The 13,908-nt window shown below is 33.6% G+C and overlaps 1 long non-coding RNA gene across 1 annotated transcript in view; it reads right to left on the reverse strand.

Moving 5' to 3' along the window:
- Positions 1-1,124: 1,124 nt before the first annotated feature.
- Positions 1,125-13,908, reverse strand: part of LOC118194657 (uncharacterized) — a 96,990-nt gene continuing 84,206 nt past the window's right edge. The window contains exon 3 of the long non-coding RNA XR_015041488.1: positions 1,125-1,993. This is a non-coding gene — a long non-coding RNA (uncharacterized LOC118194657). The remainder of the gene's footprint in view (positions 1,994-13,908) is intronic.

Consider the following 13,908-nt stretch of genomic DNA (forward strand, 5'->3'; position numbering starts at 1 on the left):
TATATGTTTGTAAATTGTACATTTTTTGCTTTAAAAATGATTGAATTACGTTGTTTTTATCTTCCGGTTAAGATTTTTATGCCTTTAGTAAATATGTGTGCAATATTTTTAGAATTATTAACAATTTTAAAGTTGTTTAAATGCCGCTAAGCCTTTTGCCGCTAAGCCTTTTTTTTTTTTTTTTTACGGCGGCCATTGATTGTTTACATTTGAAACAGCAGACTAGTGGATTTGTTGCCAATCAAGAGAAACTTAGCTTCGCAACAACAAAGATAACGCCTTCATTTATTATTGCCAATTAAATCATGTTTAATCCTTTCTGGAATTTTTTCGAGGAAATACGTGTTTAAGATTTACTTCATAATTTTTAATATAGATATTTTGAGTTATTATGTATTTTTGCCTTCTTGCTAAGTGAGAACTGAATTAATTGAATGAGAAATACTCAATCGTCTGTGAAAAACTGTTTCTTTTTTGTTTTGTTTGCTTAATTTCTTTTATACATCATTCTAGCTTTATTATAGTATTTGAATAGAACATGTGGCAACGATGAGATAATTCTCTTCTTTAAATGATATAAATTTCGTGCATTATGAGTTATAATATGAACGTAATATAATACTGTTAAGTGAATCTAGCGCCAGAGTGTCGCAATGGTAAACAAATACTAGAGTGAATTTTAAAGAATGCATTTATTCTATTGTGGTTTATGCGCTGTCGGCGAAGTAGATTTAATTCAATCCAATGAGTTTAAATGAAATGCAAGAAAAAATGCATATAATTTAATATTCCGTACAAGGAAGTCATGTGGTAATCTTATTATTGTTTAAGTTATGTTTTAATAAATGTTGAGTGAGCGAAATTTAATATTTATTTTAAATATATATATATATATTATATATATATATACTTTTTTTTTTTTTTTTTTTTTTTTTTTTTTTTTCATTTTGGAAAAAGAAAAAAAAAGTAAAGATAGAAAGAAGGACACGAAAAGAAAAGGTGTAAGATTCTCATTAGTGTAATTCTCAGTTACTGTAGAAAGTGACGAATCTTAAGAACTAGTTAGCGAATAATCGCTTAAGTTCGTGTAACAAGAAACAACAAGAAAGAAGGGTAACTAACCCTTTATTATTCCAATAAAATTTAACAAAACTCCGTCTTGGAGTGTACAATAAAAGCCGACACTTGGGCTTGAACTTAAGAGATTAAGAAATAAACTAAAACTAAGATTAACTAAAGAGATATAGCCGAAGCTATCGAGATTCTAAACGAGTTGGACCCTTAACTCTATTTGACTACGAAGCTTATCAAGGGCCTGAGTACGGCCGAGCGTAATAACAGCTTTGAAAGAGAGAGTAGCCAAAAGGCAGACGCGCAAATCAGAAACTCTAATTCTCTGTAACTCTGCAAGTAAACTTCGCGGTTTAAATACCGCTCCTCCTCATTAAGTTTTCAGAATGATTCAAAAACTACGTTCTGGCCGGAAGTAGTGAGTTGAAGTTAAGAATTTGACAGGAAAGGAACTTCAAATTTAACTGTTAATAAAATTAACATAATCCTTACAAAGGACAGAGAGAAAGAAAAAAGGGAACAAATTCTGGCCTTTCAATTGTTTTCAGATTGTAGATGCACCCGTATGGAGTTTGTGTTTTAGGTCACTGATATATGGAATCGCGAGTAAAAGAATGAATTCCCTATGAATAATGACTTTTAGTCGGAATGAAAAGTTATGGATGGTAAGTAATGGAATGTTATTACGTTTGCCCTAAATAACTTGCTCAAGTTCTAGTAAAGATGTTCATGGCGGATACCGAACTTGAGCCCTTTCTCATCGAAACTTATACAGGGGCATTTTAATAGAGAATCCTAGTGATTGTGGAAGCCATGGCAAATAAAAAACATCAAAAACATCTTTAGCATGCTCAGAAAATCATGACTGGACGATATGAGACGCACGAACTAAGATCTTTGTCTTCTTCATCTGTAGCAGCTCCTGCAGAAAATAATAATAATAATATTAATAATAATAATTAAATAGAAAAGTCTGAAAAGTTTCATTTAACGGTCGCTCAAAAGGGTTTTTATGTTTTTTTTACGCTTTTGCTGAGCTTGCAGTCTACCAGCTTGTTGTTACACTCACTTCTACTAATCTTTTTTTTTTTTTTTTCCTGTCTTTTTTGCTTCATTATTAAGCATCATTTTATTCGAACTTACGCCATATAACATTCAACAGCAAAATTACGAAAATTTTAAAAGCAGTGTAACAGAATACGTTTAGAACTCCTGATTGTTTCTAAATGTATACTGCTTATACTGCTTAAGTATTGGCATCCCCGTTACTGCTTTCTCTCCCTCCCAGTCTTTTCTCAGTTATCGTATCAATGTTCAGTTTTCTTGCTAAGATAGCTTTACAAAATTTTTTTGTCCTTTTATTATTAATATTTTGTGTTAACTTTGTTTCTTAAATATCATGTTTTTGGAGCTTACGCCACATAAATTTCAAGTCAACAGTAAAATCACCAAATATTTGAAAACAGCATATCTTTAGTTTTTCCGATAGATAGTCTTGGGCGTTGAAGATAATATCCCCCCTTAAAGTGTTGCCACTGCTCGCTTTGAAATCTTCGATTTCGTTAATCGAAAATCCGTTAAAGTTTTACAAAATAGTATAAAGTTGTTAATAAAGCAAATATAAAATTCAAATCCTGGTTTCCAGGTGCTCAGTTTGAGTGAAGGACAGCATTGTTCAAAATTTGTGTTGTTTTTTCACAGTGCGAGAAACATACATATTGTTGCGTTTTTCTCTTTTCTTCTGTTCTGACACCAGTTGTTACGTTATTTTCTTCCTTCACGTTCGTACGGGGTTCGTAAATTTGGAGAGAATAACGACGACACTTGATTAAGTATCGAAACACACTTTATTTAGCTAATATTAATCAGGGCAGCTCCAATAACACTTACTTTTTACAGTCGTCGAAAATCTACTACAAACACTCTGGAACAATCAGCGACACAGCCTTCACACTGTCAGGCAATAACGGTGGAGCTAGCTTCACTGCAAAGCACCAGAGTACAGCTTCCGTTTGGTCGCTCTCGGAACTCCACGTACTCTCGAGACTCTCCACGCGATGCACTCGACGATACACAAGAGTATAGCTTTCGACTCAGCACAGTCTAAGACAAAACTCGACGATGCACTAATTCGCGATGCCCTAAAAGACTCTCTCGATGCACTGGACGGCCAACTCGGCGCTAGACTTCGAGACACTCGCTCAGTGACTGACTATCAGCTCGCTAGACGAGGCACACACACTCTCGATGAGAGACACACACTTCCTGACTGCAGACCAGCAGGTTTATATAGCTTTCGGCTTGTGTTCGGGAACATTCTGGACTAAACCGGTAAGAATTCGTTCCAGAAGGTTCTCCAACCGTCCATGGTATATCGCCAATTTTGTCGCCAAATGTGCGATTTCTCGCAAAATGCGGCAACCCTGCCTTCCCTTGCCATTTTATGGCAACCCTAAAACTGCTTTGCGGAGAAGCCATCTCACCGCGCCTTTACATTTCGTTACAATATATTCACGTAGATTCTTCATTATTTAATTTCTTTAAATAAAATACACAGCGATCATATTTGGCGGCAACAATTTGAAAAATGATACTCTGTTTACAATGATTTAACTCAAAATGCCATTTCAAGATTAATATCCCATTCGAGCCTAACTTCCTTTTTGGATTAAAAATATTTGCAATTCAAAGTGGACTTGGTCTCTCAAATTGCTAAAATAGTTCTTGAGAGCGACATAAGCTTGCAGGACTGTAACTGCAGAATAACATAATATGGCTGCTCAAACAGTGACTGAACCTCCAGAATCCGGATTATGAGCTAATATACTTCGCACGCCAACTAACTGGAAACTTTGTGAAAGTATATTCTCTATCAGGCTAGAGCGCAGTAGTCTAAGTTTGATGAACGTTCCATCATTCTCTCTTCATTTCATCAGTCAGTAGTTTGGCGATTGTAGTTCAACTATAAATGCCTTGCTTGGGAAGTTCTCATGGGTTTCGTGGTGACAGAGTTAGAAACTACGTCATTCAGTTCAGCAATTGCTTTTGCAAATGTTATTTTCTTCTTATTTTGGGTCCAAATATTTTGCAAAATTCTGTTATTTAGTCATTCGAAGAAAACCGTTATCCATGCTGGCGTTTATCAGATCTTTTTCAGAAGAATAATAACTCTGAATACAAAACATTTTGCTATACCACATAAATATACTACTTTGGTCTAGATATGGGCAAAACGGTTTTTTGAGATTGAATCAGAACTGTTCGCTCAGTGATATCAATCAGATCTTGAATTAGTTCTCACCGCTTACTAATGATAACGTTGGTGAAAAATATCCGGAACGAGAGGTGAATCGAGAGCGGTTAGCGAGGATAGAGCGAAGAGCTGAAAGAATCGAACGAGCATTGGAATCGAGACCGCTTAGGGAAATTCGAGCGGAAAGAATAACGAATCATGGGATCGGAAGAATCAATCAAACGCTAACGCCCTACATTAACTTTCAAATTCTACATTCTTTTTCCAAAATTCCCTAAAACTTTGTTGTCAATAGCATTCAGTGACTTAACAATAACATTCTAAAATCATATAAAAAAAGTGTCGAGAAATGATAAAAATTAAGCTCTCCTTTAATAGGGAAGGATATACATTCTTTACTTCCCTAAAATGGAAATCGAACTTTCTTGGCACGCTTCCAGCCAGAGCTCCACTCTTTTTTCGCGAATCAGGCGTTCGCTCGCGCACTAAAGCTGTAATGTTACATTATGTTAATCTAGCCAGTTATGATTTAGATCTTTACTGTTACTTCCCCTTACGTTTTCCTACCAGAATGCAAATCAGGCTAAGTGTATTTAAAATGAGGTTGTTATATTCTAAGGCAGAACGTGTTTCTGCCTTTCAAGATTGTATTACTAGGTGTATACTAGCTCAGATAAAACTGCATTCTTCGGATTTAGATAATAGTTGACGACATTTAAACTGTTTCACCAGTGAGAAGTCTGAGCCAGTTTCCCGTTATTTCAGTTGTGCAGCCCTTGACTACTAGTCTTAGTTTTAAATCTTTGAAAATCACTGTTATTTTAAATTACATCGCCACAAGTGGTTAGCTGATATGTCAAGCAGGAAACGCGCTTTTATGTTCAAATTCTTATTTAATAGAAAGGCTTGTTTTAAAATCTTTTTAAGACTTTGTAGTTCTTTTCAGAGACAGTGATAGTTGACTCAAAGTCTGTTAAGAGTTCGGATACCAATTTATGATCTTAAGCACACTAAGCTAATCAATTATATAAAGCTAATGAATTCGTGAACGCATAGCAAATCTCTACACTTGGTACTTGCTCCCAATAAGAACTGTAAAAGAGCTACATTGCTCCCAATAAGAACTGTAAAATAATAAGGTACTTGCTCCCAATAAGAACTGTAAAAGAGCTACATCTCTGCCTTCTGGAATCGGTGTAAATTCCCTCGGTAGAGGGAATCGGTTCTTTGAATCAGTTTCGGAGCGAATCGTCCAACTCTACTTTCGTTACAAAAGCACCCCTAATAGACAAGCTCCAAAATTTTCTAGGCCAGCAGATTATTCACTTCCAACTTCGTGTTTCTTACCTCCAAAGGAATATAAACAGCTACTTTCAAAAAGAAAACAGTTTGCCATTTTACGCAGTTTTTACTGTGTATTATGCAAGTGTAACATATAGAATATAATAAGTATAAACCGTAAGCGCCGTGCGAAATATTAAAAAAGAGCATTTTGATTTTTATCCTGATCAATTTTTACTAAAATTCGTTATGGTATTTTGCATATTGTTAACATAATCATACGCTGAACGGCGTAAATTTTAAATACTTGTTATACAGGAATTTGTAATAATTCGATCAACGCCTCTCAAATAGTGCCTTACAGAAAGAATATCAATCTACGATCGTCAAATTCCTCCTCCTCCTTTTCTTCCCCCTGCCCTTCCGCGCTCAGCGATCGGACACTTGATAATTAAACATTCGTTGACAATAATCAATCATTTAGCCGTTTCATCGCTGAGGACGTTGCTTAGAGAGCAACACAGGAGTAACCGATAGTCGTAAGAGCTCAGATTGCTTAACTAATTGATGAATAAAATGTAAAGTAATGAAAGACTGAATTTAAAATCAAAAACTCGCTGAATTACTTAGAAAGAATGTGGCTTAAATGAACTAAATATGCGTCTTCCAAGCCAGGAACAATTAACGAATGATGATTCGAAAGTCGAAATTTCATTGAGGTTGTGGTAATCTCACATTAGGAAATGCAATATAGTTGATTATGGAGCTCTGTTGTGTAAGACTGCGTAAATAGCGAAAACACTATAGCGTAAATAGCGTAAAATGACTATCTTCGCAGGAAAACAAAATTATCTAGAATTGTCTTGGAGAGGGTTAGCTGTATTTGCTATCTATTTCAATTAAAAGAAAACTTGATTTCCTAATTTGCTAAAGGAATGCATAGATTACAGAGCTGCAATTAGATGCGCAACTTAAGGGAAGTTTTATAAAATTGTTATCCTCCTAAAGAAAAATTTCCAACATTTCACAAATATTCTCTGTTCCTGACGTCTCTTTCTACATTACGAACATTTGACGTCTCTGAAAGTATCTATATATACAAGTTTTTCTTTGTCATCGACGTTGTCAAAATGTTGACTTTTTACTTCTGTGTACGAAGTAAAAAGGAAGTATTGTAATCGCAAAAAATTTCGGGTATCATATTTCAACGAAAATATACATTTTGACCGCTATCGAATGCAATTTAACGATGTTTTTACGTGACATCTGTACGTAAGGACAGAATAAAGGACTCTTTTTACTCATAATTATAAAACTGATTTTAAATGAATTCTGAAGAGAATTTTTTGTGGCGTTTGTGCGTACGTACGTACATATGTATGTGTCTCGCATAACTCAAAACCGAGTAGCTTCAGAACGTTGAAATTTTATATATAGGACTGCTATAACATGTAGATGTGCAACTCCTATTTTGGTTGCAATCGACAGCACCAAAAGTATATTAAATACATGTATATATGTAATATTTTGGCAGTCGAGCACATGAGTGAAGCTTGGCAATCTGGTCACATCAGAATTCTGGACATTGTTGTGGCTGAGTGTAAGACGGCATCCAATGACGACACTGAAGGATTTAAATTTATAGCTCCATATCTTTATTCAGTTCAAAAGGCAGATCATTATTCTTTACTAAATAAGACTAACTTTAAATTCACTGCGTCATAGTATTTTCGAATAAAGAGAGGCAGATGAGAAGAGCAGCAGCATAGGTCTTAACAGCAGCCACAGGGAGAAAGCGGTCTCTGACGCAAAATGGCGCGAGTTCTTCATTTATAGGAGCGGTTACGTAATATGCTCGAATGTTCTCGAAAATATTGATGGAGGGAGAAGATCCTGACAAGTATTGTCCTGTGCCGCACTCACCACTTTTTTCTGCATACCGAATGAGACGAATTCTGATGCAAGTTTGTGCCATGCTTATTTTTAATTTCTATGCTGATAATCTCTCTCTCGTGTTCTGTCAGTGTCTACAAAAAAAAAAAAAAAAAAAAAAATTATACCGTGTGATCATCAACGATTTAAGCGCTTTGCAAGTAATCAGTACTTTAAGTTCAATAGGAGTACGTATATTTCAATCAACTAAAACAATGATTAAATACTCCAGTCATCAGTCTGTGTTTATGAAAAGTGTTTTGAAGTGCCATATGCGAGATACTTCCGTTTCGCATCGAAAATTTACAGCGGTCATCAAGTGTCATGTACTTCGCGCGTGTTGAACTGTGGGAAATCCTTTTAATCCGTTTCTGATTCCTATATGGCCGTATGTTTATCCAAGTGACTTTTTTTTCGGTCAATGTGTATTTGAATTACTGTTGTTTCAGTGCAACAAGCCTAATGCTGGTTTAGTGATTTTAAATTTTGTGTGAAAAGTTTTAGTTAAAATTCCTGAAATTTAATTTAATTGTTTTAAGATAAAAGCGTAATATATAGTTTTCAAAGAATGAAAACACAAGTATTCTGAAATTTTGTTTTAGTGGTTTGGGCATTTATTAATTTTGTTGGCGCATTTTATTTAATATTTTCTGCGGCTTGAGTATGTTTAAATTTTTCGTTACTGTGAAATAATTAATTAGATTAATTTAAATGTTATTTTTAAAAATCTTGTATTCTAAACTATTACTATAAAGTAGGTTATTTTTAATTAAGTACTGCTTTGAAATTCAGGTATCTGATTATTCAGGATTAATTTAAAAAATTTTAGTACCATTTTTATTGTTTCAAGTTTGACACTAAAAAATATAGTTTTTTCAAATTGTTTTACATAATTAAATAACAAATTTAAAGATTTATAATTATTTTATTTAGGGAAGGGTGTTAAAATTACTGTTGTAATAATTATAAATTACATTATAAAACTTCGTTATTATTACGTTATAAAACTTCGTTATTCGTTGTAATAATTAGAAATTACATTATAAAACTTCGACATTACTATATAAAAATTTGAATTTTAGGAATTTTGAATTATTTTAATAACGAGCTACATTTGAAAAATGAATGAGTTAATTTTGAAAAACTGTTACAGTTTTTGAATGTAATTTAGAAAATATGTAATGTTCCGAATATTGAGCATAGTGTGCTGAATACAAAAATACTAAAAATTTTAAAAAGGGAATAAATGCATGTAAGGAAAGAGTATGATGAGCAAGTGCTGGTTCAAAACAGAGGCCCTGTTTTTACCTCTGTTATTTGTTTTTTACCCTCCTCGTATCAGAAGATATAAATGTTGAAGGCTCCCAACCTTATAATTTTTTCGTATAGTTATTATTTTTATATAAATGGAGTGTGTAAACGTTTTTTTAATAAATGGAATGTGTAGTGCAGTTCAAAAAGCCAGTTGCCTTTAAACAAGGAACGGAGGCCTTTATAAGCAACTGCCAGAAGCAACCCTTAACCACTCATGAAAATTCAGTACATGAGTTCGTTAAAGTAGCTGCAAATGTTTGAATTAGAGAAAGCTATAGGGGTCTTCTGGTTTTGTGTAAAATAAGAAAATTAGCAATGTAGCAGCAACAATAAAAACTATTATTCTAGTAATACTTTATAAAATTTATGATGTTAAAATATAAGTTATAATACTGAAAATTAATTATGTTATGAAAACTTTGAAATTTTTTTGATTATTTAAAATAAGTAATGTGTGTGCAAAATTTTTACAACTGTAAGATACCATTTATTTAAATATACCTAATTATTTTTACTATAGCAGCCATGTTTGTTTATATTTGAAATTTAGCAGAATAGTGAATTTGTTGCCAATCTAGAGAAACTAAGCTTCGCAACAACAAAGATAACGCCTTCTTTTATTATTTCAAATTAAATTATGCTTAATCCATTTTGGAATTTATTCGAGGAAATAAGTGTTTAAGATTTAATTCATAATTTTTAATATATATATTTTAAGTTTTTATGTATTTTCGCCTTGTCTCGAAGTGAGAGCTGAATTAATTGAATGAGAAATACTGAATTGTCTGTGAAAACTGTTTCTTGTTTTATGTTTGTTTAATTTTTTATACAATGTTTTATATTTATTATATTATTTATAGTATTTGAATAGAACATGTGGCAATGATTAGATAGTTCTTCAGATAATATAAATTTTGTGCATTCTGAGTTATAAAATGAAAGAGATGTAACTCTGTTAAGTGAACCTAGCGCCAGAGTGTCGCTATGGTAAACAAATATAGTGAATTGTGTGGTTTATGCGCTGACGACGAAGTATATTTAATTCAATCCAATAAGTTAAAATGAAATGCAAGAAAAAAAATGCGTATAATTTAATATTCCGTACAAGGAAGTCATGTGGTGTACGCATCAGATTTTTTTTCTTAGTCTTGCGTACCTTAAACCTTTTCTGTCGACCACTTCCATAAGATGACTACCTCTGAAAATGACTATATCTCTTCGATAGTGTTGCATTGTGGAGAAAGTGGTCGACCGAACACCGTTCATCGTTTTCCAGGGTGTGCAAAACTGCAATGATAATTAATGTGGAGGAAAATGGCTCTATTTTGCAGCATCCTCTTTTGGTGAGAAATTGTAACGTTGCCCATGTGCCCTTCAAGGTGGTAAACGACCTTAGGAATTGAAGCAACATTTGTAAAGTAGAAAGCAAACATCTTACTGCCAAAGCAAAAAGGCACTTCTGCCTTCGTTGCCAATAATTGGATCTGTCTCCTGATACAAACACTGGTTGGTCACCGAGCCGCTTTAGTAAGGCGTTCACTGTAACGCTAGAAAACTGCAGCACAGGGGCGCTGGCAATACATTTTACTCTCCCATCAATATGGTCCTATTCGTAACTCTTCTTCTAGAGGAGGAAAAATTTAAAAGAATAAATAAAAAAATAAATAAATAAAAAAAACCCCACTGTATCTCTGATATGTTGCTATGATAATACCGGTGGGCAGAATCAGCCTGTTGAAATTGACTCAAGGTTCTGAGTAGACGAAGGTAACTATTAGTGGCTCGTATCTATAGTGACGTAAAAAGCCTAATATGGAATTTTGTTGGTCTGGTGCAAAGGTAAATAGTGGCTTGTTATCGTTAACGACGCAAAAGCCTTAAAAGAGAATGCAATAGTCGACCACCAGAGCAGGCATCATTTTTAGTGACGCAAAGAATATCATCAATATTATATGCTGTCTGAGCTTATGATGTTATAGTTTTATGCTATAAATAAATAAAAACTCCCTTGACCTTCTCAATTGAGCTCGTTAGGACTGCGTAGATTCTGGAAGGATCACCATAAGATGCCCTCCGCTTTGCTGGGTCTGTTAGGCTGCTATCACACGTCGGTTTGTTTCGGAAGAACAGCTGGAACAATTTTTCTGCTTTGTCACAGCAGCCAATCATCATAGATCGCTTTGGGGTTAACACAGGGAAATCTGGTTCCCCATTACAAACAAGCTGAAAGCTGATTGGTTGAAAATGAATAACTTGCAGTTTTTTTTTTTTTTTGGAAAGGAAGGAAAAAGTCCCAAGTCTTTCTTTCAATAGTAAACCAGGCAGAAAAATTGTCCGAAACAGTTGTTCGTGTGAAACAAACGCCGTGTGATATTGGGGCACTATTTTCAGAGTGCCCCCATATCACACCACCCCCTATTCTTTAGGAGCACTATTTTCAGAGTCTTTACCTTGGTAGTGCTCGTTAGGTTAGTATGAATTACTCTTGAATGTCACCATTATTCCCTAATAAGCATGCAATAGTGAGCAGTTGGGATGGCGCTCCATTCCTTTATCCCTTTGTACCTCTAACATGCAGTGTTTAGAAAAATGTGAAATGGAGAATTAATGAAGGTTTTATGGCCGCTCAACAAAAACTCTTGCCGCAACAAAATAGTACTTCACTTAGGGTTTGGGCTTGACCCGCGAAATTTTCACGAATAGAAAACAATAAGAAGCAAGATCTTCAGCGACAAGTCGAAAGCGCAATTATTTCTTCCTCCTACATGATAAATGGCGAATTTCTCTAAATTATGAATCAAACTAGTAGAGCTCTCTGCTTATTGGGAACCTATCTTCTACGAGATCTACGAGAATTTGCTGGTAAATGTCAAACTGTGCACAAACTGCCGAAATTGAAACAAATCGAGCATTGCAATTTTATGTCCGGAAACTCTCAACGTTTCAAAATTACAAGCGCTAAAATCGGAAGTAAAAATCCTTCTGGCTAGCTTCTTGTTGTTTCTTAAAATGATTTTTACTGCCAAGAACGGTATAAATTTGCTCGCTGCTTTACCCACCTCTTCTACTGTAGGCGCTGGCTCAATAATGGTCGAGTGGATTAGATTACTAAATATTAGTAGTTCGACTCAGATTTAAATCCTACTGAACAGGCTGGGTATATAAAGGGTTTTTATGGTTATCCACATGTGTATTGTGAAGACGAAACCATTCTTCCATAAAGACATCCTTTCTTTTAGGCAGATAACTCTGATGTGCTTTGTCATAATCTAATAAATTCTAAATCCTGATTCACTGCAGATAAAGTTATACTGTATAACTGTATACTTATACTGCGTAACTTCAATATAAAATTGACAAGAACCATGGATTAGAGCCGACACTAATTATACTCAATGTAAGTAGCAGATTAGGGCACTGATATTCCAATGGCGCCTCCTAAGTTATTCTCCCATCAAAAAACTAAATAAAGATACATTTTACTTTGAATTATTAATATGCTTAATTTAAATATGATGCTAGCTGTACAGCTTGCCAAGGGCGGCAAAAATGCTGAAGCCGGGCTTACGGTGGAAAGCCAAATTTGAAAGGTTTCACTAGGCTGTAACACAAGTAAAACAGCAGTAGGAAAATGACAGTTTCAGGACAGAGGATGCTATACTTTTAACATTAGTACCCCACGAAAACTTGCTTTTTGCTACACTGTAGGTTGTAGTAGTGGCAAGAAGGAGTACTCGCTATGTCTTGTCAGTTGTAGACGGCATGATAAGGCATGTTACAAGTCAAGTAACTTTTTGCTTTTATTATTAAAAAAATAGACAGTTATTGATATTTTTATCATTAATGAAAATAAAAGTGCCAGACTCTCAAACTTGCAAGTGCAATGCGCAAGAGTCCGCAAGCGGAGGCGCAGCAACCTCATAGAGAAAGGATCAAGATAAGAGGGACTTTTTGATTGAGATTATGTTTTATTTATTTTCCGATGATAATCAATTTGTTATCAATTTTTATCCGTTTAAACATATATTAAACCTTTGTTAGTTAATTATATGCGTTTAAACTTATTTTTTTTACATATTTTACTGTATAGGTAATGGTTAATTCATATGTTCGGTTATGGTTATGAATGGTTATTCAAATGTTTTCTTCCGTATATTAAAAAAAAAAAAAAAAAAAAAAAAAAAAAATTCAACTCCTACTCACTCTGAATTTTAACTTATTTCTTATATATTTTGTTCATAATCCCATTTTCTATAATCTTTATGCTACTATTGCTTTTGCTTTATTTCATTTTACACAGAATTTGTTTCGGTGGGGTGTATTTAATTATGGCAAAGCACACTAGGGCTATCAGAATTTGTTTCATATCCAACAGAGGCTTACTTTTAACTCATGTGTGATATTTTCTATTCATATACATAACGTTATGTTAAAATTAAGATTTTAATTTATATTAAGCATTTTATTTTATAATCGTTAACTATTTTTATATGCAATTCATTAAATAATCCTTACTTAGTCTATATTTTATAGTTCTATTATAATTTACATATTCTGCACTTTCTCATTCTAAGGTAATCTTACCATTATTAATTTTACTACAATATTAACTTCATCCGCATTTTCAACATTTATCATTTCTTCCATATTCAGGTATTCTCTTGTAATTTTTAATATCATTTATATTTGAATGAATGTTTTTAAACTGCTAGCAATGTTTAGTTTCGAACCTCGATTGCTATTAAGCTATATTAGATATATTCTTGATATATTCTGTATATATAGAATGAAATCTCAACTTTCGTCCATCATTAAAATATATGCCATATTGACTGTTTCATATACTCCTAAAAATTATTTTTCTATTATTTTGAAACATTTAATAGATTTTTTTTCTTTGCTAACTGATTGCTTCCATACCATTTTTTTTTACACTTTAACTGCCCTATACAAACTTTACTTTATTACTCTTTCCATGTACTAATTACAGATATTTCTGCCTTCATGGACAATTTTCAAGAGAGACTAATAATTATTTACGTTACTTGAACCAAGAA

Source organism: Stegodyphus dumicola, chromosome 6, assembly GCF_044657685.1.
Source record: "Stegodyphus dumicola isolate Sdum_Otavi_A_Nest chromosome 6, ASM4465768v1".
In the NCBI taxonomy this organism is placed as follows: domain Eukaryota; kingdom Metazoa; phylum Arthropoda; class Arachnida; order Araneae; family Eresidae; genus Stegodyphus; species Stegodyphus dumicola.